This window comes from Myxocyprinus asiaticus, chromosome 33 (assembly GCF_019703515.2).
Source record: "Myxocyprinus asiaticus isolate MX2 ecotype Aquarium Trade chromosome 33, UBuf_Myxa_2, whole genome shotgun sequence".
Taxonomy (NCBI): Eukaryota; Metazoa; Chordata; class Actinopteri; order Cypriniformes; family Catostomidae; genus Myxocyprinus; species Myxocyprinus asiaticus.
Window position 1 is genome coordinate 20,184,453 of NC_059376.1, and position 25,132 is coordinate 20,209,584.

General features: G+C 39.4%; 1 pseudogene; it reads left to right on the forward strand.

The window, feature by feature from the left end:
• Positions 1-268: 268 nt before the first annotated feature.
• Positions 269-25,132, forward strand: part of LOC127424601 (ras-specific guanine nucleotide-releasing factor RalGPS1-like) — a 176,305-nt pseudogene continuing 151,441 nt past the window's right edge.

Here is a 25,132-nt window from a genome sequence, read left to right on the forward strand (position 1 = left end):
TTCTGGAAAAAATTACATGACCGTCGGCGTTCATCGGACAGGAAGCTAGCCTCTATTTTTAAGCAAATTTCTGTGAAACTTGCTAAATAAACATTAGCTAGCAATACTATGTATATTTTTAGCTAAATATCAATAATTTTGTTGGCCAATTTTGTCGCTTGTGGAAGATAGTTAAACCTTTTTAGTTACGAAGCATTTATTTGTAGGAGTAGTGCTAGCTAGTTTTTTTCTGGAAAAATGTATGTGACCGTCATCGGCGAGTGTAACAATGACTCAGGTTGACTGGGATCCATGTGCGATTTATTTAATACAGCAAGTTCAGAGTACAGACAAGCATGGGTCGAATAACCAGGACAATCAACAATGTCAGAGGCAGAGCAGTAACGTGGTGAAACAGGCAGAGGATCAGGGCAGGTAGCAAACATCAATAGAAATATTCCAGGCAAATACAATGGTAGGCAGGCAGCAAACATACGTAAAGAGGTAATCCAAGGCAGAGTCATACATGGGTAGAACAACACAGGAAATAATAACACTCAGAAATGTAGCCAGGGCAAACAAGACTTCGCAACGAGTGAACATAACACCCAGGGCTGAAATAGTCTGAGTGATGTGGAACAGGTACGCAGTAATCAGTCCAGGTATGCAGGTACTTCGGAAATGTAGTCCAATGTTAATACTCAGACGAGGGAGACCTCCGGTGGCCGATTGAGGAATCTTCACCGGCGTTCGTGACAGGCGAGCCTCTTTTTATATCAACCTTTTTTTGGCAGTTTCTGTGAAACTTGCTAAATAAACATTAGATAGCAATACTATGTATATTTTTAACTAAATATCAATAACTTTTTTTGCCAATTTTGTCACTTGTGAAAAATCTGCCTGAAGTAATATGAGGCAGATAGCAGACGCTGTTCAGACCTGCCTGGAAACTGGCCTGCTTGTTAGATAAGTTATCTAGCTTGTTGATTTTCCCATGTAATAAAAAAAAAATGGTAGATATCTTTCTATAATTTAGCAGATAGCCTTACCCATCCATCACACAGACACGATTTTAGATTGTGTGTAGCTTCGTGTTCACAAGGAAAGTGTGAGAGGGCTGTCTGCAGTTGGACATTCTGCTTTGTCTGCAAGCCTTTGGTGACTATTCAGTGTAAGAGTTAATTTTTTCTGTTGTAGAGATGGATAGAGACTATGGCTCCCTGCTCAGCACCCTCAAGAGGAGGAGGCAGCTGACTGCTGATGAACTTAGGTTCATAGCAGAGGAGGACATGGCTCATGAGGGCATGAGCACACAAGAGGAAGATCTGCTGGACCAGGAACTACTGCAGGAAGACCCGGACCACGAGGAGATGGTGGATGAGATGGAACCTGATCCCCAGCCAAGACCATCAACTGGGTATATATGAATGTGTATGTATTGTTTGTTTCTATTTTTCATATGACTGATACTCACAGTAACACTAACACTGTTACTCTTATTTTGGGTATGGCTAGCCATTCTCGCACAGGTCCCAAGTCAGCAAGAAAGCGTAAACGCTTACCTGACTCTGTTTCTTATCCCTTGTACTCTGACATCCATTCACAGGCACCAAAACCTCTCCCATTTAAGCCTAGCCGTCCTTTCGGTATTGACTTAGGTAGCGTGCGTCAGGCTGTACGGTCAACCTCCAATATGATGTTGCGAGAAATTGACTTTTTCATGCTATTTTTTACTCAGGCTGTAGTTGCTGAGATATGCAGCTTTACAAACCGTCAGGGGTGGGAGCTCGTCCTAAACTGTCCGTCATATTCCAGCTACCAAGGAGCTTGGATGGAGCTGACCCCCAATGAATTTTACAAATTTCTTGGGTTGCTCATTTACATGGGATTTTCAGTTCTTCCTGACTCCCATTGTCATTGGGGAACCAAGTCACAGGGCTCGTGGGCATGGGGATTTATGTCACATGACCGCTACTAGGATCTTTTTGCAGCTCTACATGTTATAGACCCTACCATAGAGGATAATCAGAATTGCCTTAGAAGTTGCGTTATCAACCTCAAACAAAAATGCCAGCATCTCTTTCAGCCTAACCAAAATCTCACAATAGATGAAAGTATGGTCAAGTCTAAAGCTCGGTCAGGATTTAAACAATACATTTAAATTATGGGTAATTGCAACATCAGACTAGGGGTATACTCTCAACTTTAATGTTTACACAGGTAGTCATGATGGCGTGTCACTGACTTGGCCACCAAAGTAGTTGAATCGTTACTGCAGCCATTCGAACACCAGGGCTAAAATGTTTGGTTTGACAACTTTTACACATCCCCAGCTCTTATGGTTAAGTTGTTAGGAATGGGAACTAATGCCTGTGGGACATGCAGGGTGAATCGTAAACTGTTTCCTGCAGAATTTAAGACATCAAATGATGGGAATGCAAGACAGCTCGTGGGGATATGAGGTGGTGTAGGATTGAGGGGAATATACTTGTAATTCAGTGGAAGGACACGTGCAGTTACATGCCTCTCCAATTTCCACAATGCGAATGGCTCAACCAAAATTACTAGGTTTGTAAAAAATGATGGCGACTGGACAAAAGAAGTAGCCCTCCAGGCCACTGTCATCAGCGATTATAACAAAAACATGGGCGGTGTTGATAGGTCAGACCAAAGGATAAAAACTTACAACGTCCTACAAAAAATCAGAAGTGGTGGAAGACTCTTTTTCCACTTCATAGACATTGCCGTCGTCAATAGTTTCATATAGTTTAAGGAATGGCAACAAATTCATGCGGCACCAGGGGATGAGCTTAACCCAGATAGATTTCAGAGAAAACCTGACTCGTCAGCTGGGAGGTATCGATATTCACGCAAGTTTCCCTTTGCATACACTAAAGCCTGTAGTCCCTCTTTCGTCATCACTCCACACATCCCATGTCCCTAAAGTTCTCTAAGAGATGTTGGCTATGCTATCGGAAAAATAGGACTGAAAATAAAACTAAAGTAGCTTGTTGTGCGCTGGAATGTAATGGCAAAAGATTTTGCTTGGTTCGCGATTGGAACTGTTTTCAGTCTTGGCACTCAGCTGAGTGTGACCAGTTTCGCGAAGAGGCCTAGGTTGGGCTGTGTTTACTGGTGTTGTTGTCCTCCGCCTCCCCTCTTTTCTCCCTCTCTTCTCTCCACAGGTATTGCAGTTGATGAGTATTTATGATTTATATATATTCTGTTCCTGCACTCTTTATTAAAAATGTATTTACTATAGATAGTTCGAAAGTATGATTTTGTATGTTTTGCTGTGTAATTCGTGTGTAATTCTAATGTTCAATTTAAATAAAATGTGTGTTTTATTGAACACATAACATGTTTATTTCAGTGTTTGTGTCCTTCAATTTCAGATGCAATCTCAATTTATTATTACGGGTGCTCAAAAGGAGTATTTGAATAGTGGTCATGTGAAATGTATCTTAACATTCTAAATGTTTGTTTTATTCCGTTTTTCCCACTAATCACTAGAATGATCATAACTTTTAAACAGTAGATTATATTTCTAATCTGTCTGCTATTCTACATTGCCCACAAAATTATGTATATTTCATACACTCTAAGTTTCCCTCTAGCTTGTAATTAAAATGGTTGAAAATGCAGTTGTCTCAAGTATGGTGGCAAGAGAAGATTTTTGTAAATATTGCTGTGTGAAATATTATTGATAAAGGATGATTAGCCTTAAATAATCATACATACATATATTTATATCATTTGAAAGCCCTAGTTCTTCTCTTCAATATGGTATATACAGTTCAGGTGTGTGATGTTATATGAATTTGAATGTAATATGAATATGGATATGAATATCATTCTGGCACAGAATGGAATTTTTGGAATTTTGCTGAAGGCTTAGGCTTTAAAGGGTTAAACGGAGGTCCAACTGACTGTGAATAGGAATGCGCACAAATTAGGCTTCTAATTTAAATGTCAGCTAATGTTAATATATTGATGTCTCAGAAACGTATCGAGAAAATAATGTGCCGATCAATAATCGATTTATCAATCAAATTTTATTACATTCCTACATACAATCAACAAACATATGCTGTTCATATTTAAAATGCACGTCTTTGCAGATGTCAAAAATTCAAGCTACCTCTTTTTTTTTTAACCCCTATTTGGGAGGGGTCATTTTTATACTGGAACAAATAATTGAACATTTAGCATTACCACCATCACCTCCAAGTACACATTGCATGCAGTGTTATATGCTAAATCATTACATGTTTTATGAGGTTGTAATATGATACATATATGACATCATATACAGCATACTTTTAAATGGAGAAGGGAATTTTATTTACTCACAATTTTATTTAACTTTATGCATTTGTACTTGTTTTAATCCTCCTTTCTGCATAAATCTGATAAATAAAAGCATCAAACTGGGGAAGTCAACCTTGATGATTTGTTGAGAAAATATGAAGTAAATGTTCTTGAAGAATGGCTTTTATTTGAATCATAATGTTTAGTTTATTGAGCTTTGTATGAGTCTATCTTTTTCTTTCAGTACTGTAGGGTCACCGCTTAGGATGGACTTTTCACCAACTCTACAATGTGGATATTAGCCATGTTTTATTATAGTATTGTTGTATTAGTAGTTAGTTATTGAATAAGAAACTAAAAGGCTGTGTACTTGTATTCTGGACTGCATTTCGCCATAAAAAACTTGCTTTTGTGTAACACTAAATGTTTCATGTTTTAAAACGTATATTGAACAGTACATATAGGAGAGAGGCTCTACAGGATATTATCATGATGGCTGTTTGGGATATGGCTCATTTGAACAAGAAATGGCTGACTGAGAATATAGGCCAGTAGCAAGAGCAATGCTGAGGGGAGAGAGGCTGTATTCATGGAGAAGACCTCCCTCTGCTGGCTGTATTAAATATAGCAGCTCATAATGAGCAAATCCGTAATAGTGATATGGGTGCATTTAGATGCGATCTTTTAAAAAATACTGTTTGTGTGTGTGTTGCAGGGATGGCTGAGAGGTCGTGTGTGGTGGTGAGCAGCTGAGGTTGGCTGTGATCTGGGTCTTCTCGTCTGCCTGAGAGCATACACAAGGGGAACGGGCTCCCTGCCAGTGTCAGCATCACCTCCTGCCATACACAGGTATTAAAACACATCCCATGTGTTTACTAATGTTCTCATGTTTGACAGTAGCTGTCCTGTAATATATAGTTTACAGGACATATAATAGTAATATATCATTGTCGGAGGTGCGTGTATACAAAACTGGAGGGGAGTGCATACAGTGACACCCGGGAGGGAGAGGTGCGGCTTTGAGTGGGGTGGCATATATACAGGTGCATCTCAATAAATTAGAATGTCGTGGAAAAGTTCATTTATTTCATTAATTCAACTCAAATTGTGAAACTCGTGTATTAAATAAATTCAGTGCACACAGACTGAAGTAGTTTAAGTCTTTGGTTCTTTTAATTGTGATGATTTTGGCTCACATTTAACAAAAACCCACCAATTCACTATCTCAACAAATTAGAATATTTTGACATGCCATCAGCTAATCAACTCAAAACACCTGCAAAGGTTTCCTGAGCCTTCAATATTGTCTCTCAGTTTGGTTCACTAGGCTACACAATCATGGGGAAGACTGCTGATCTGACAGTTGTCCAGAAGACAATCATTGACACCCTTCACAAGGAGGGTAAGCCACAAACATTCATTGCCAAAGAAGCTGGCTGTTCACAGAGTGCTGGATCCAAGCATGTTAACAGAAAGTTGAGTGGAAGGAAAAAGTGTGGAAGAAAAAGATGCACAACCAACCGAGAGAACCGCAGCTTATGATTGTCAAGCAAAATCGATTCAAGAATTTGGGTGAACTTCACAAGGAATGGACTGAGGCTGGGGTCAAGGCATCAAGAGCCACCACACACAGACATGTCAAGGAATTTGGCTACAGTTGTCATATTCCTCTTGTTAAGCCACTCCTGAACCACAGACAACGTCAGAGGCGTCTTACCTGGGCTAAGGAGAAGAAGAACTGGACTGTTGCCCAGTGTTCCAAAGTCTTCTTTTCAGATGAGAGGAAGTTTTGTATTTCATTTGGAAACCAAGGTCCTAGAGTCTGGAGGAAGGGTGGAGAAGCTCATAGCCCAAGTTGCTTGAAGTCCAGTGTTAAGTTTCCACAGTCTGTGATGATTTGGGGTGCAATGTCATCTGCTGGTGTTGGTCCATTGTGTTTTTTGAAAACCAAAGTCACTGCACCCGTTTACCAAGAAATTTTGGAGCACTTCATGCTTCCTTCTGCTGACCAGCTTTTTAAAGATGCTGATTTCATTTTCCAGCAGGATTTGGCACCTGCCCACACTGCCAAAAGCACCAAAAGTTGGTTAAATGACCATGGTGTTGGTGTGCTTGACTGGCCAGCAAACTCACCAGACCTGAACCCCATAGAGAATCTATGGGGTACTGTCAAGAGGAAAATGAGAAACAAGAGACCAAAAAATGCAGATGAGCTGAAGGCCACTGTCAAAGAAACCTGGGCTTCCATACCACCTCAGCAGTGCCACAAACTGATCACCTCCATGCCACACCGAATTGAGGCAGTAATTAAAGCAAAAGGAGCCCCTACCAAGTATTGAGTACATATACAGTAAATTAACATACTTTCCAGAAGGCCAACAATTCACTTGTTTTTTTTATTGGTCTTATGATGTATTCTAATTTTTTGAGATAGTGAATTGGTGGGTTTTTGTTAAATGTGAGCCAAAATCATCACAATTAAAAGAACCAAAGACTTAAACTACTTCAGTCTGTGTGCATTGAATTTATTTAATACACGAGTTTCACAATTTGAGTTGAATTACTGAAATAAATGAACTTTTCCACGACATTCTAATTTATTGAGATGCACCTGTATATATATATATATATATATATATATATACACACACACACACACACACACACACACACAGTCTACCCACTCCGAACTGGCGTCAGCCAGCATGGGAGGCAGGCACACTAACAAGGAGGCTAAAGGCTATAGCCTCTAGCGTCAGTCGCTAGTACGCCTCTTAAGGCCAGGGGAGTGAGGTTTACACATACCGCACAGCTATCAAGTACCAGCTGGCTCCCATTACACTCACCCCCCTAAATCTCACTCCCATCCGGGTCACAGCACCACTGTAACCGGTCCTGCTTGTCCTGCTCCGAGTGGGATTTGAACCAGCGTCAGTTGGCATGTGAGGCGGACACACTAACTAGGAGGTTAAAGGGTACAGCCTCTAGCGTCAGATGCTAGTGTGCTTCTTGAGGCTAGGGGTGTGAGGTTTACACACACTGCACAGCTATCATGTACCAGATGGCTCCCGTTACACTTGCATATACAGTGTGTGTGTTTATGTGTGTGTGTGTGTGTGTGTGTGTGTGTGTGTATATAGATATAGATATAGATATAGATATAGATAGATAGATATATTATTTATTTATTTTTATTTTTTTGCCATTTTATTTGTCAAAGGAGCAGGATAAGGAAATGTTGGGAGTCAGATTCAAGCTTATATTGCCCGTTTAAGCTCAATGTGTCAGAGGATGAGCATTAACCACCAGGCCTCGTCTCTGACCATTTAAAACACTTTTAATAAAAGCATTTATTAAATAGCATCAACATCAACCATCAACAGCACAATCTAAAATATATAGAACCTTCCAACAACAGCAAATATTTTAGATCCAGATTGTCCCTTATGTTGTCCCCTGTTCCCATTAATTGGATATTGTCTGTGGTTACTTTGCCTGAAGACTCTCCATACCTCCACTTTATGAAAAATAGTGGGTTATTTCACTGAAAATCTGGGAACACTGCATTAGTATGACTTGGCTGCCATGCTTTAAAAATGAAAGCTTACAGATTTTGATTGCTGGAAACATCATCTCTTCAAACCCTTCACATTTAGTTTCACCTCCCAGTAGTTGAGTGTACACACACACACCATTATCTAGAGGGATATGGTTTCTTCTAACTGTGGAGCAGACACATGATTGCTAACTATATACATTCATTTTCCAAGGGGTTTGGTAGCTGTTGTAACAATAACAATTAAAAAAGTAAATTACAACACAAAATCATAACCATACTTGAAATACAGATCAATAAGGCGATCAGTTAACTGCTTATACATTAGCACGGGCAGAGCATCATGGGTTAAAATGTTAAGATTTATTGCAGTTGATAATTATAACCTATAACATCACAGCACAGTGCTGCAGCATAAATTCACAGTGTGATTACTCAAACGTTGTAGAGTGGAGGCGCTGTTGTGTCTTTTACAAGCGTGTTGTGTACAGCGTCCAAGCTCGATCACATGATATTTGCTTGCTGAGGGGAATCGGACCAGAAAAATATAACTGCTTGTTGCCCCATTAGTGCTGATCAGTACAAAGACACGCTGGAAGGATGTTGCTCCAGTGTCATGTCATAGTTCAGTACACGTTAGATATCTTCAGTCTTTCTAAGTGTTTTCCAGTTATAGGTTCATAGATGGCCCATAATGAATGATTATTGTGTTCTCAGGTCACAATCATTCATGGAAGGTAACTGCTATATTTTTTTCAGTATTAATTCTGCATATTATTGAAGCAATCTGATCTTCGTAGGTTCTGAATATTTCCTTAAATATCTTTATATACCATTTTCAGATTTCTCTCACCAAAATTAAACAGACAGTTCATGTTCATAGTAGCCTCAAGATGTTCTTCATGAGCATTTAGATCATTTGGAAAGAATAATGGAAATAATTTAGTTAATTTGGAAATAATTTATAGTTGGGTCAGATCTTAAGGCTTTGTAATTTGTAATAAACTCCAGCTGAAAAACTAAGTCAGCACTCTATGTGGAACTCTGATTTTTTCTGTTATTTTTTCCTGTCTGATTGCCCTTTCTTAGTCATACCTAGTTTGATGGCTTGATTAATGCTGTATGTCATTGCACAGGTGTGCCTAGAAAACCGTTGGCCAATACGTGATGATCATTTATTTTTATGATTTAAGTGTAGGTGTGGTTGGACATAGTCCAGTATTATTTATTTATTTATATATATATATTTTCAATGATAAATTAATTTAGTTTTGTTCTGTTTATACATTAGTGCCATAGCTGTTAAGGTCCAGTTGAGAAGCCAAGAAATCACATGAGGTTAGTAAAAAGCAGTAGCTGGGTTTCCATCAGCATATTTTTATGCTCATTTTGGGATATTGCATAAAAACTGCTGGATGGAAACTCCAAGATGCGAATAAAATGTGCATAAAAAACTTGCTGTGGATACATTTTTTATTCAATAAGAAGAAATGTGCACAAACTATGATGGAAACACATTTACCGAATAAACTCCTATTGAATTTTTTAGGTATACAAGATGCACATAAAAAAGTTATGTGACTGAATGACTTGTTCATAACTGGACTAACCAGCAGACCAATCATTGCATCTGAAATGTCGCTCTGGTCATCCTGAAATAACTGTGTCTAAAAAATCCAAAGCTTTGTAAGAGTTTGTAGAGCAAATAAGTCAAATACAAACTTGAACTGTGCCCAAGAGCAGGTTTATTGACTCTTTTGAAAAATATCTTATAGATCCGCACGAAGGGAGGAACGCACGCACATAGTAATCCCAGAACTATGATGCACTGCCGCTCCCAGACATGAAACAAGTTCTTTACAGTGTTTTGTCTGTGTGCTCTAAACTGTATATATATTTATTTTAAAAAGAATCACAGTGGCTACAATTTCTCCAGAAGTGACGATTTTGTTCTTTTGAACACATGGGATGGAAACGCGTCTTTATTCACACATAATTTTTTGATATTATTATTATTTATTTTTTTCATAAATTAAATTCGCAACTTGGATGGAAACATAGCTATTGATATGTATCTGCAGACCCTGACCTATTTAGACTATGTGTTTTAAGACATGAGCAGTCATAAAAGCATTGGGGAAAAATTGAGGTTTACATTATATTTGCAGTGCCTTTACTGAGTTTTGACAAGCAAAATCCATCATTTTCTGTTGTTGCCCAGTGTGTAAACTGCACCACAAAAGTTGAAATGCCAAATACGGTACGTATGTGGACATTAATAAGAAAATGAAAGGTCTTGGTTGAACGGAGCAATCATGCATGTTCCATAGTCAAATGTATGCTCACAATAAGTGCAGCCAAGGAAGTTTAACCAAGGAAGTTTTATGCACTGTAATGACTTGAAATAAGGGCATGAATGAATATTCCAACAATTAAGGGTGCGCACAGAGAAGATAAGACTCTTTTTAGAAGATAAGATTTTACACTGAGTTCATCAGTACGGACGGATATTACACCAGATAAAACTGGGAAACTTCAAAGGCAGTCTGTCAGGATAATTTGCAGAGGAGAAACCCTTTTTTTTCCCACAGTGACTGTATCTTTCCTTCATAGGCCTTTGTTATGTGGTCTATTTTTGTATGGATTTAATTATATTATGGTCTGCATTGCCACGTTGCCTGTCAAAAAAATAATGAAAGTGATGTAGTCGCATTCTGATTCACTTTTACCATCTGTGTGGAATAATCAAATGGAATGAAGTAATTCAGTTAGACAATGGTAATTAAACTGATTAAATATCCACAGGAAGAGCTGAAGTGGCCATGGATCTTTGACCATATGGATTTCATAGATGTATGAGACCTTTTCACTGATTATGTCCTATTTTCTCTCCTTTTCCATTTCTTTTCTCTTTCTCTGACTGTCCTTCTCCTGTGTTTGAAGGACAGCAGCAGTTCAGAGTCTCTGGATGGACGAAGCTTGGACTCTGCCAAGAGCTTTGACATGGTGGAGTTTGACATGCTTAAAGTGACACTTGAGGAGTTTGCTGTGAGTTTATAAATGCTCCAATTCCCATACACAAACATCATCAATTTATGGTTCAGTAAAAAAAAAAAAAAAAATAAAAAAAAAATTTCCAACTATTGACAATTTAGTGTTCCAGGGTATGATAATTATGAATTTTCTATTTGTTATATGAAGATCACATTGAAACTGTTTGTGACTTTTTACTATGCCTTCATCTTTTATTTTTGCCACTTTTCAAAAGCCTATTATTCAAGTCCTGTACAACTGTCTTATCAGCCAGTGAAACATACAAAATACTGCACTTTAAAGTATACTCTGTATGTAAAACACATTTAATGTTAGTATTTTGTCAATTTAACAATATAGATTTTTATTTATTGATTGATTTGTTGCAGCGTCAGATCACTTTGATGGATGTTCCTGTATTCAAAACAATACAGCCTGAGGTGAGCAGATATCCATGGCAACTCAATACACGTCCTCTGTTCAGATCTGTAAGGTTTATCAAGAAAGTACAGGGTTTCTACAGTCATGAAAAACATGGAAATATCAGGGAATTTGAATAATTTTACTTTAATTTAGAACTTGCTCGCAAGCCATAGTGATGTCCATGAACTGCACCGTTTCATTAGGACATTCAAACTGAAGCCACACACACAGTTCTAAAGAGCCCTACAGCTGTGTACTGATCTCATATGCGCTTTGGTGCTAGAGATTAATATGACGTGGCAGCCCTCACTATAGCAGTGCAATAAATGACACACACACACAGTTCCAGCAGACCACAGTACCCACAGCATCTAGCTCCAATTTCTTCCATTACATTAGCCAGAGCTAATCCTCTGCTCTGAGTTACAGGGGTCTCAGAGCTTTCCTTAATTAACAATTTATGTGAAGATGAAAATGGAAAGGCGCTCATAACAGGCATGATGTAGATTTGGACTAGAATCGAATTGGATTCCCAAAAAGAGTAAAAGTGCTGGGTATTTCCACTAATAATGAAAACAGGTTTGCCAAGGCATTTTTAAAGTTTCCGCAGATTACAGAATGATAAAGTTTTCATAAACATTTACATTTAAGGTCTTTAGCAAATGCTTTTATCAAGAGTGTCTTACATAAAAGTGTTTAATTTTCATATGTAAGACTGCCACATAGTGGCCACAAAAAGAATTTGGGCACTTAAAAATGTTTGAATGTGGCTTTAACAAAATTTCTAACAAAGTATATAGCAATTTCTAGCAAAAACACACTTTTCAAGCAAAACATTGACACCAGCTATTTACTCAAAGTGACTTTCAGGCATTTTTTACAGTAAATGTGACTTAAGCATCCAAAAGTATCTAAATACTTTTGGGTTTACTGTACATGCAATTCTGAAAGTTATCTGCCAGGGAAAGTAATGCAGAATATGAAGCAAGTATAGAGAAGCACTACCCATAAAACAAGAAACCATATCCATGAATATTCAGTCTTTCACAAGATTTATCCTAGATGTTTAATCAGTTGTGAGGTGATGTCAGTGTCCCAGTTTTGTCCTGAAGAGATATTAGCCTGGCTTCTTCTCCCCAGACAGTCTACGTGTTCATGGCATAATGTAACAGCAGAGAATTTCTTGGCAATATGTTTGGCAATTGGTCTTAACTGAGTTACTTTTCAAAATGGTTCAAAGTCTGGAATAGTCTGTTTCCATTCACTGTGACTTTGTAATGTATCTCTGTCTTTTTTCAGAACAAATTGATGATGACATTAAGCAATGAGTGAGTCAGGGATGTTTAAACTTTATCCAGAGTACATTAGTGTAAGGGATTTAACTGCCATTAAAGTATGATGAAGAGCTATTCACTGACCTACATCTTTGCGATTAATATGGCATCCTCTCTGTGAACCACGCAAGCTAATGAGTCAGTGCAGATTTGTTTTAGTTCTCATAGTTTTTTTTAACAATTTCTCACAGACACCCACATACATTCCAAAGTGGATCTGTTTTAAAAGGGCAGGGCTTGTTTTCTTGCAGATTTGTTTTTCCAAGTGGCAGCATTAATAGTAAACTTTGTGAGGGGCCACATAATTGTTTCTGGTGAACTCAGCTACTGGTTTGGTGGGTTAAGGATTTGGATTTCTTAGTTCAGTATTAGAGTTTTACTTTACCAAATGGACAGGTTTATTACAATGAGGTCTATAATACCTTGACACTACTATCTGTTGTGTCAACCATCGTCTGAACAAAGGAAACTTTTCAGGATAGCACATAGCCTTCCATCAGACCCCTCCTCACTCATGTTATAAATCAGGAAATACCCTCACACTTAATGGTCATCACATGACATGGCCATCTTGACCATCTTCAAGAGACTCTTATGAAGAAACCCCATGGTTGCCATGGAAATCTAAGACACTCCTTTGTCTTTTGATATAAACAATTTGCTACACTTAAATTAGACTAATAAGGTAGCATGAGCAGGGATGTATGTTAACTTTTTTTGCACATAGCACTGGTGCTACAGAGATTGAAAGTTTTGTAGCACAGGCCACACAATTGTAGCACAAGTGTAAAACATCTGTTACCATCTCTGAAAACCACAAGTAGTGCAGTTCATCACTTAAACAGGCATGTGACAAAGGACATTAATGTTGCATACAGGGCACACCAAATCCAGACCTTAAAAATAAATGTTTTCAGACAAACATTTCCTTTATTTGCCCAAAATGGCAGACTGCAGGAACATAACACCTCTTGTTTAACAAGTAAATGTTGTTTATATAGCCCAAAATCACTAATCACAATCCAAACAACATACATATATTACACTTAAAATTAGCAAGACAGATCTGTGGGTCTGTGGGCAGACATCACTTAATAAAAAAACTATTTTTTTTTTGCAAACCAGCAAACTCACCCAAACCGTGACACTCCTCTACTGGACTCACACTGTCAACAGTTGCATCATTGCTTTAGTGCATTGTGTGTGTGTGTGTGCTTCATAAACAGAAGTTCTTCTTTGGTAATGCAATACGCCACATTAATTTTCATTCTCACTTCATGGAGAGCAGCATCATCCGCTTTGGCTGCCTGAGTCCTCAGGGTGTGCAGCAGCGTGCCAGCCTGCTCAGGTTGTTGTTTGGCGATGAAGGCATCTCTGGCAAAAAAGTGACGTTGGGAAGTGCTGTGTTTTTTAAAATGCTGCTACCCATTACATAATGATTGTCTACTCTAACCTTTTCTGGAGACTCCATGCACCAGCAACAGAATAAGAGCTGTTGTTTAGCATCGAAAGTTAGCCAAGGAAAATCCTTTTTCCACTCGGCATTGTATCTATACATTTTCCCTTTCGCTTCTCCCTTAATTTCATTTGGCAATGTTGCTTCTTTTGTTTGTACCTCGCGGGCTCGTTTGGGGTTTTGGTTGAGCACTTGAAAATACCACTTCATTTTCCTGTCATCATCTAACTCACTTGACTAGCTGAGGAAATGGCATAGAGGCAGCTGCATAGGAATTATGGGATTGTTCCCTAGGAATTGTGGGAATTGGTGTTGGATGTATGGACTCTACGCAGCCGGGACATTATTTTTAATCGCACAATAGACTACAACTACCAAGTAAAATAGTGATGTGCCATCGATTAACCTCACACACAAACAAGCACACAACAAACTCTCACTTCACACAAACAAGCAGCTCTGTCTCACACATATGCAAAACCGTGTCACACGGGTGGTACTGTGGTCACACAGACCAATTTTTTTGACATATATGTCGCACTGTACAGGCCTGATGAGACATTGCCTGTGGAACACCTGACCTCATATGCTAAAAACTCATCCAAGACAAAATAGCTTGAAGATTGAAAAAAGCAGACTTTCTTTGTATTATCTTTTTAGCAAGACACAAAACTAATGCTCTGCTCATAACTTCAAATGTACAAAATGAACTTTTGTAGTATACACATCTACACATATCAGGACATCTCATCTCAATCCAGGAACTTTGACACAATCGCAAAACTTTACTGTATTTTTATCCTGCACATAATCTGCTAAAGTGCCTAGAACTCTCATTCAAGGTTTAACCTGATAATAACCCTGACAATTATGTTTCTCATAATGTGTAATATATTATCCATGTTGTAAAACCAGTGAATTCAGCATTATGATTTTTAATCAGGTATATTCATGTTTTGTAATTTGCATGTTGAATATTCATGAAAGTATGTCATATTTGCTATCATTGAGTTTCATTTTGCATGTCTCAAATGCTAATGAAGGGTATTTTCTAATATGTATTAGCGATTTCATTGTATAAAAGTTCATGATTAAACATTGCCCAATTTTGAGTGTGAAACAGAAACCTTAAGAACAAAGACTCATTAATCACTTTCAGAAGGAGGGACAGAGAGATGATCACATGGTATCTGAAAAGACACTTCTGTTTGGCTCAAGGCACCTTTGGGGTGCGGCCAAACTCAACTCAACAAAACCTCCCCGCCTAGGATGAACGGTCCTCTTCTCCTCCGCTCTTGCCTCTTCCTCTCTTCTCTTCACTCATGGCTCTTAGCCCTTCTTTGGCTGGCATCGGTCTGGCACCCCTCTGCCCAGGTTCCGCACGATGTAGAGTCCAGGAAAGCTCGGAACGTAAAGTTAACTAAATAACCGGCATCCAAAATATCGATGGAGAACAACCAGAACTTTCTGTGGACCCAGCCAAAGATCCAAAGAACCAAAGCAACGCAACAAAACGCTAGTACATCTTCAGACTTTTGCTAGAAAGTGCTGGTGTTTTATGTAAATACTTCAGGTAACCCGACTGCAAATCGAGGTATACTAAATGAAGTATCAATGATTTTCAAGGCATTGTCTATAGACTCCATAATGTTCAATTTGCTGTGTACAGATAATTTCCATTCACCTTCTGTTACAGTTCACTCACCAACCTGTTTTTCACGTTTGTCTATGTGTTAGTTAGTTTGATGTTTTAGATTAGCAATAAAGTCTTGTTTGTATTCAAAGATAATTTGACTATGGTGTATTCTGATAAATAATCACATCAAATGAGATAATAGAGTTAATCATAATTCCCTTATTAAGCTAATACCTTACATATAAATTGTGAGTGGATACAACAAGCCTGTTTTATTATATAGTTAATGGTGGAGAATTTTTATTCAGATTTCTAATTTGATCATTTGTTATTTATCCTTCAAATAATGGTGGTCGAATGCGACCAAGATTCCTAAACTAATTTATATATAAATTCTTACATATTATTGGTGATGAATGCTGGCAGTTGTAAATATAACCTGCCACAAAGTTGCTAATTTCCTACAACATAGTCACTAATTTATATATATATATATATATATATATATATATATATATATATATATATATATATATATATATATATATATATATATATTCCACGATAAGGAATATTTCTTGCATCTGAGCAATTCAAGCTTGAAGTACCACCTGTTTTCTCCAGGGGGCAATAAGCAAAACTTCTGCTATTTGGGCAACATGGTTATACAGAGAACAAACCACACTTACCGACAGCAGACAAAACAAGATGAAAACACATTCTTGCTTTCAAACACAGCTCGACGGAGTGCAAATACGAATGCAGGGATCTTAAGACGTGTTTTTCTAAGCTTCAAACTATGTTTAACGCTTCAAAAGCATCTGACGCAGGTGTGTATTGACGTGAAGCCCTCATAACAAATCTGTCTCAGACTGATTGACAAAAACAATTGCAAAATGGATTGTGTGAACTGTAGGCCAATGATAGGCGGATGACATAAGTTCAATAATATGGAAATAAACAAAATATTGCATACTAAAGCCACTTTTTGAATTGTCTTTTTGGTAACACTTTACAGTAAGGTTCTATTCGTTAATATTAGTTAATGCATTAGGTATCATGAACAAAACATTTACAATATATTGTTTACAGCATTTATTCTTTGTTAATATATGTTAATAAAAATACAATTGTTGATTGTAAGTTCATTGTGAATTTACTAATGTTGACAAACACAACTTTTTGTTTGAGAAATGTATTAGTATATGTTAAAATTAACATTAAGATTATTAAAAGCTGTAAAAGTATTGTTTATTGTTAGTTCATGTTAACTAATGTTGTTAACTAATGTTAACAAATAGAACCTTATTGTAAAGTGTTACCATCTTTTTTAATGCTTTACTCGTGTGCCACAATGATGTAGTGCATTTTAATTATCTATATTATTATTTTTTATAATATATATTTTATTTATAATTAATTAAACATAACTATTTATGAGTATTTAACCAATTATTGAATTATTGTTATTTGAGGGGCTTTCTAAGCAAATATTTATATATGCGTTTAACTGTAATTAATTCGATTAATTAATCGGCATACCATGTAATTAATTCAATTAAAAATTTTAATCGATTGACAGCCCTAATATATATATATATATATATATATATATATCATATATATATATATACACACACACACACACACACACACACACCGATCAGCCACAACATTAAAAACACCTGACTAATATTGTGTAGGTCCCCCTTGTGCCGCCAAAACAGCTCCAAGCTACACCTCAGAGCATTCTGAGATGATATTCTTCTCACCACAGTTGTACAGAGCGGTTATCTGAGTTACCATAGACTTTGTCAGTTCGAACCAGTCTGGCTATTCTCTGTTGACCTCTCTCATTAACAAGGCATTTCCATCCGCAGAACTGCCGCTCACTGAATGTTTTTTTGTTTTTGGCACTATTCTGAGTAAATTCTAGAGACTGTTGTGTGTGAAATTCCCAGAAGATCAGCAGTTACAGAAATACTCAAACTAGCCCATCTGGAACCAACAATCATGCCACACTCCAAATCACTTGAGATCAAATTTTTCCCCATTCTGATGGTTGATTTGATCATTTTTTCAGATTAACAATTTTTATTGATTCTCATAAATAAACAGAAAAACAAAACATATATACACAGAATCAATCTTAACCCCCACTATTACCCCTCCCCTTCCCAATCCCCAGCCCCACTCTGGCCCCAACAGCTGTAATGAGGGAAACTCATTCGGCTCATAAAAGATCCATGTGCAGTATTTATTACGCAGCAAGCAGGTCGGGGTCATAAACAGGCAGATTGTTCAGTACACAGTAATCAGTCCAACCAGGCAAACAAATCCAAAATATGAGACAGAGAATAAACAGAAAACAGGCAGCAAGGTAATACACAGGATATCCAGGTAATGCAGGTAAGTAATGCTCAGTAATGTTCGGTGATGAGACAAGATTTCGCAAAGGTAGAGTGTGAGTCCAGGACTATTTGTAGTGATCTTAATGAGTTGATTGCTAGAAGGTGTGTGGAGAGTTCGGGGAATGGTGGAAGCAGATGTGACAGTAGCCCCCCCTCAGGGCCCCCTCGACGAGGGGTAGCAGTCGCTTTCTGTGGTCAACCTCTTGGTCTTGAATGTGGGCGATTAGGATAACTGCCGTGGAATTCCGTGTTGAGGTTGAGGTCCAGGATTTCGTCGGCTGCCACCCAAGAGCGCTCCTCTGGTCCGTATCCCTCCCAGTCAACCAGGTAGAACATTTGTCGGCCGACGTTGGGAGTCCAGAAGGGATCGGACACTGTAGACGATCTGGCCGTCAAGCTCAAGCGGGGACAGAGGAACCGGATCATCCATAGGAGGTTGACCAGAACTGCCCACAAGTTTCAGGAAGGATACACAGAATGAGGGAAATATGTGGTAGTTATTAGGAAGTTGCAGCTTATATGTGACAGGGTTAATATGTTTGATGATCTTAAATGGGCTGATATACCTGCGATTGAGTTTCTTGCAGGGTAGACGGAGCCGGAGATTGTGGGTGGACAGCCAGACCCTTTGTCCCGGATGAAGCGAAGGGAAGGGATGATGACGCCGGTCAGCCTGAATCTTTTGTTGATGAATAGCCCATTGCAGATGTACATGGGCAGCGTCCCAGACTTGATTGCTTCTCCAAAGCCAGTGATCAACAGCAGGGAGGTCGGTGGGTTCTCCAGACCACGGAAAGAACGGAGGTTGAAACCCCAGCACACATTCGAAGGGGGTCATGCCAGTGGACGGTTTGTGAAGTGAGTTTTGTGCGTATTCAGCCCAGGGCAGAAACTGGCTCCAATCAGATAGGTTTTGATGGCAGTACGTACATAAAAAGTGGCTTATTTCCTGATTGAGACATTCAACTTGACCGTTGGATTGAGGGTGAAAACCAGACGTAAGATGTTCAGTCTCTCGTTGTATAGTAGTAGTATATAGTAGATAGTAGTATTACCTTGCGATGGCAGGAGGTCAGTTAGAAAGTCGACTGCAAGATGTGACCATGTTCGGTGAGGAATGGGTAGCGGTTGAAGTAGACCTGCAGGTAGTTGCTTTGAGGACTTCATCTGAGCACATATGGCGCAGTTGCGGACGAAAGTAGATACCTCTGCGGTTAACTTGGGCCACCAGAAACAATTCCGAACCAGTTGAGTTGTGCGATTCTCTCCCGGGTGTCCTGAGCTTAGAGAAGTGTGAACCCACTGAATGACACTGGACCGAAGGGCAGATGGCACATAAGTGCGATAATCAGGACACTGAGGGGGAGATGGTTCAGTACGTTGAGTCTCTGCTATCTCTTCCATGATGTTCCAGTGAACGGGAGCTACGATGACAGATGGGTGTAGAATGGAAGTAGGTGTCTCAGAAGTGAAGGATCAGGATGCTTTAGTATGGGAGCGCTGGTGAAGCAAGCTTTGAGGTCCGCAAATACCTTATCAGCCACAGGAGTCCATTTCAGATAATGTGGTTTTCTCCAGAGTAAAGAGGTGAGAGGTTCGACTACCAGACTGAAGTTGTGGATGAATCGTCTGTAGAAATGTGCAAATCCTAGGAAACATAACTCCTTCACAGACATTGGAGTAGGCCATTCCACTACCGCTTGGGTCTTTGCAGAATCCATACGAGTGCCCTCCTCACTCAGTAAGTATCCTAAGCAGTGTTGGGCCTCATGTGTTCAGATAGAAGACAAAGGCAGGCCTAACAGTCATAAAAACATAACTCAAGCCCCCACCTTCTAAGTCGTAAATTTTACTGATAAAAATTGTGCCAAAATCAAACAAAGGGAGTCCAAAACAGACTACAGATCCATGAAGCCTTGCCCTCTAAAGGATCGAGCTCTCAACTCCTATTGGATGAGGCACACCACAGAACGTCCCTCAAACATGACATCATCAGGACTTCAAATAATTCTGAAATGCTTCCAGAGTGGCTTCCAGCGACTTCGTTCACCGAATACGGACGTAGCTTTTTGCTGCTCTCCGGTGCAACCTCGTGGCTTAAGGAAGTAATGTCCGACTTGAAACTGTAGCAATACAATCTCCATCTTGCTGGACGAGTTGAGATTACTCTGTGTTCAACCGAACACTCTAACGGATCCACAGGAGACCGCCGAGCAATTCACATCTTCATCCGTTGGCCTACAGAAGTGAAGAGATTAAAGATTTCTCTTCCATCTTCAATCAAGTCGACATTTCTGAGTTCTCCGCCAGCCCGCCGAGAATCAACAGCTGTACCGCCCGCCGACAGCGCGAGGAAACGGCCTCCCGTCATCACACGAGCCTCAAGGAACCGGGTCAAAGTTAAAGGACGGAGGAAAACACATTCTACCTGTGTCCTCATGTGATTCAAGTAAGAGGTTACGTCTGGGCAGAGATAGAATGTTATAGCGTGTTATTCTTGTGTTTCAAGGTTTTTGCTTGTACAGTTTACGGACCGCCATGTCCGCTAATTATTAATACTCAGGGTATTAATTATCATGAATTTGTTTTGCTGTATTGTGGTCCAACCAAATTGGATTGTTGTGCATTTTCGCCATTGCGGGTGAGACAGCAACTGAGTTCATCCATTAGAGTCAAATAACGCAGGACTTTTTACGAGATATCGTGAAATCAGCTTTCGGGCTGTCACTTAATAATCTCTCTCTCTCTCTCTCTCTCACTAACCACACTGACACACACACACACACTGATACACACACACCTTATGTGTTATAGGATTATTTTTATTTCCATATCTAATCATATCACTGTTTAGTTTGTAGTTGTAAGTCAGAAGTTTATTGACTGCATTGTATTAATTATTAATTGATATTACTGCATAAATAAACTTTGTTTATATTACAAAGAGAAGTGTTTTGGTTTGTTTTGCATACGCCAGTGTCATGCTGACGGGATGTCAGTGCTCGGATTCAAACCTTCATTCATTGTTTTTTTTTTCCCGAAAATCGATATTCTTCGGATGTTGATTTTCCTAAGAAAACAATCTAATATTGAGACTGTTTTAATATTTGGTTATTAGTCCCTGATTCCAGGGTGGTGCCCCGTCAATGTTAATCCTTATTAATATTCTATTGATTTTTGATAATTGATAATTATCTTTGATTTAATTTGAATGATCAATAAGCTAGTGTTAATTTTAATGTTTCATCGATGTTAACAATTAACGATTATCTTTGATAAGTGTTGATTTTAAAGGATTAAAAAAAGCTAACATTGATTCTCATCAATGTTCTATTGATTTTAATAATTAATAATTATCTTTGATAATTATTAATTATTTCTAATAACCAAACTTGCTCCTAAACGTAGCACACTACATTTACTGGAGTCCCATATGAGGTTTTAATGAGTTAGATCCAATTAATTAATTTAAATATTGATTAATAACTACAGAAATAATTATTAATTATTTCTGATAGTAACACTGATCTAAACAACCAGTAAAGCCCTACAGCAGGAATTAGTGGGGACATGGAACACACATTTTTTGCTTTCACGAACAACTGATTCTCTGTCAGACATTGTAGTACTACACGTACATGTTCTGTGTGCTTCTAGAGAAGGAGAATAAATGAGAATATCGTCAATGTAGACCACAGCAAATTTGTTGATGTCTTTGAATAGTTCATTCATGAACGCTTGGAATACAGAAGGTGAGTTCGAAAGCCCGAAGGGCATGATCTGATATTCATAGTGCCCCATGTTGGTTACGAACGCTTTTTTCCACTCATCTCCCTCGCAGATGCGAATCAAGTTATAGACACTGCGCAAATCCAGTTTGGTGAATACTTTGGCCTCTCTCATCTGTTCAAGAGCTGCGGGTACCAATGGCAATGGATAAGTGAATTTTACAGTGATGTCATTGAGCTTATAATAATCAATGCAGTGTCATAGACTGCCATACTTCTTTTCAATGAAGAAAAAGCCCACAGCAGCTGGAGAGGTAGAAGGTTGGATGAAGCCTAGGTGCAGAGCCTCCTCCACATACTCCTCCATGGCCTTGGTTTCTGGAAGAGACAAGGATATACATGGCTTTTTGGAAGATGTGTACCTGGGAAAAAAATCAATGGCGCAATCTTGAGGGCGATGTGGAGGTAATTCAGTGGCTTTCGTTTTGCTGAACACATAACTCAGGTCTCGATACTTGACAGGAACATTGGGAGGGAGGTCTTCATGCTCTTTGTGCAGGTTTGTAGAGAGACAGCATACAGGGCGAGGAGTTTTCAGACATGCGGCATAACAAGAAGGACTCCATCCCTCCAAGATATTATGGGGTTATGAGCGACAAGCCAGGGAAATCCAAGGATGAGGGAGTCTTTTGAAGAGCTGGTGACAAATAGCTGAAGAGTTTCGTGGTGTAGAGCTCCTACTTGTAACAACACAGTTTTTGTTATCTTCTGAATGGCGCCGGACTCTAATGGGCGTCCGTCTAGCACTGTGATACACAAAGAGGGAACACAAGGTACGGTATCAATAGCCAGAGTGTGAACTAGGGATGCATCAATGAAATTCCCTGCTGAACCAGAGTCAATTAGAGCAGTAACAGTAGCAGACTGTCCATTATAGCTTATTGTCACCAGTAAAGAGAGATGAGAGTTAGTGATGGGACTCACCGGAGGACGTTTGAAGGTAAAGGCTCCAGAATGATGAAGGCAGCTGGCAAGCAGATGACCAGATTCGCCACAGTAAATGCATAGACACAGGTGGTGTCGGCGTTGGTGTTTCATATGCGTGAGGTGAATTTGGCCGATGAGCATGGGTTCTGGAGAGGAAGCAGGGAGCATCTCAGATGAAGGAGTGAATTGAGCAGACACCAGTGGTGAACGAGAGCGTATCAAATTGTCAATACGAATGGACAATTGGATGAACTGTTCTAGAGTTAGTTGGTCATCGCGTCTCGCCAGCTCAGTTTGGAGAGCCGGTGATAATCCTTGTCGGTAATGGGCTTTGAGTGGAGTGTCAGTCCATCCACTTTGAGCGGCCAGCGTGCGAAATTGTAAAGCATATTCAGCAGCAGAAGTTCCCTGTGATATTGCGAGAAGGCTATCTTCACATGTGACAACATCCTAGTGGTCGCAAATTATAAAGACACACACACACACACACACACACACACAAAAATAAAAAAAATAAAATCAAAAATAAAATAAACAAATATAAAATACAATAAAAATAATCACCTGTCCATAAATTATATACCCGCCCCATTGCTCCACAAACCCGTTGTAGTTCCCCATTCTACTAAATGACCCCTCCTCAAAGGTTGCCACCCTTCCCATCTCCGAGCACCACTCCTGAAAGGAGGGTGCTCCAGCCGACCTCCAGCCCCTTAAAATGATCTGGCATGCGATTTGTGAACCAGTCATCAAACTTCGCTTGTAAGGAATCAAGGAATAAATTCTGATTGGATAAACTGTTCGTTGTTTGCTATTCGTTTTTAGATGAATTAGGAGTGGAAAGTGATTGAAAATAAATAGGCAAAAAGGTGAATGAGAATGAAAGGATGAAAAAATATGTATTTATTAGACATTTTAGACCAGCAGAGAAGGCTTTGCTGGCCCTGAGAATTCGCCACTGCTCCATCCCCTGTGTAACGTCATTAACGACAGTTCTATGTATAATGGATGTGCCACATGGTTTCGGGAAACAGTCATGACAAGCTAGTTAATTTCTCAAGTAATGCATCGTACTATGGTGGTTAAGCTCTGAGTTATGTCGTTGTTCGGGAACCGCACCCCAGAATTACTAGGACTTAAAAACTTGAGAAAGCTTTTCGCAGTTTTGTGTGCAAAATGCATCAGACGGTTAGTGCAAAAACTGTGGGTGGAGACTAAGCCAAACCATGACTCCCTGGTTTACTATCACTTACACCTCCGAAGTTTGAGTTTGCTTCTTCAAATTGCACAAAAGCAAAGTAGTTAGTGTCACGACCTTGGGCTGATGGCCCTCTCCTTCTTATCTGTCAGTTTGTCTGTCCCTGTTTTATGTTTGAGTGCATGGCTCTGTTTGTGTTTTTGTCTGCCATGCGCTCTTCTGACCCTGCCTGCTTGTTTCCCCTGGCCACACCGCCTCGTTTAGTCTTTATCTTGCTGATTGTCTGCACCTGTCCCTCATTCGTCTTCCTCTATATATTGTGCCTTCTTCCCTCTTGTGTTTGTTGAATAGTTTTGTTAGTTTGTGTGTTGGTGAGTCTATTCCTGTTCACTTCTAGTCGGTCCTTGTTGTCTACCTGTTCAGTTTGTTTTATTCTAGTTTTTTGTTTTTTCTCCCCTGTGAGAGTTTTGTTTTCCTATTTGTATTTATTGTTAAAGTTTCTTTATTTTTACTCATTACCGCATTTGGGTCCTCATTCCTGCTAATTCTGTGACAGATCGATTCAACCACTGATTCTCCAGTTCGCCGAAGAGCTTCCAAAACCGAAAAACTCTTTGGTCTCTGTCAGGGTAACCAGCTGCTGAGGGAGTATTTGCTGGAAATTCAACCAGGAATGCCTCATTGATCTCTTTGTGGTAGGCCTGGTTGAGCCCATCAAGTCTTGTATTCCTGTTGGGGTTGAAGAGGGGAGTCTTACCGAGACCATAAAATTGGCTTTAAAGTGAGATTATTTTATCTCAGCTTGTGTCTCGGAAGGCTCTCTCTCTTCATCCCAGCCCGATGACAGTGATGCCCCCTCACTGATGGTGGGTGCTGCAGCCCCTCTTCCCATCACTGGTAGGAGGAGGAAGAGACGGAGCTCCACACCTAAGTCCGTGGCTGCCCGCCAGGAGGCGGCGGCCGTTCCCGCTTCCGACCGCCAGGAGGTGGCGGCCGTTCCAACTGCAGTGCTTCTGACCATCCGGAGGAGGAGGAGAAGGAAGCAGAGTAAGGCACCCGATCCCCAGTCGCTGTCAGCGT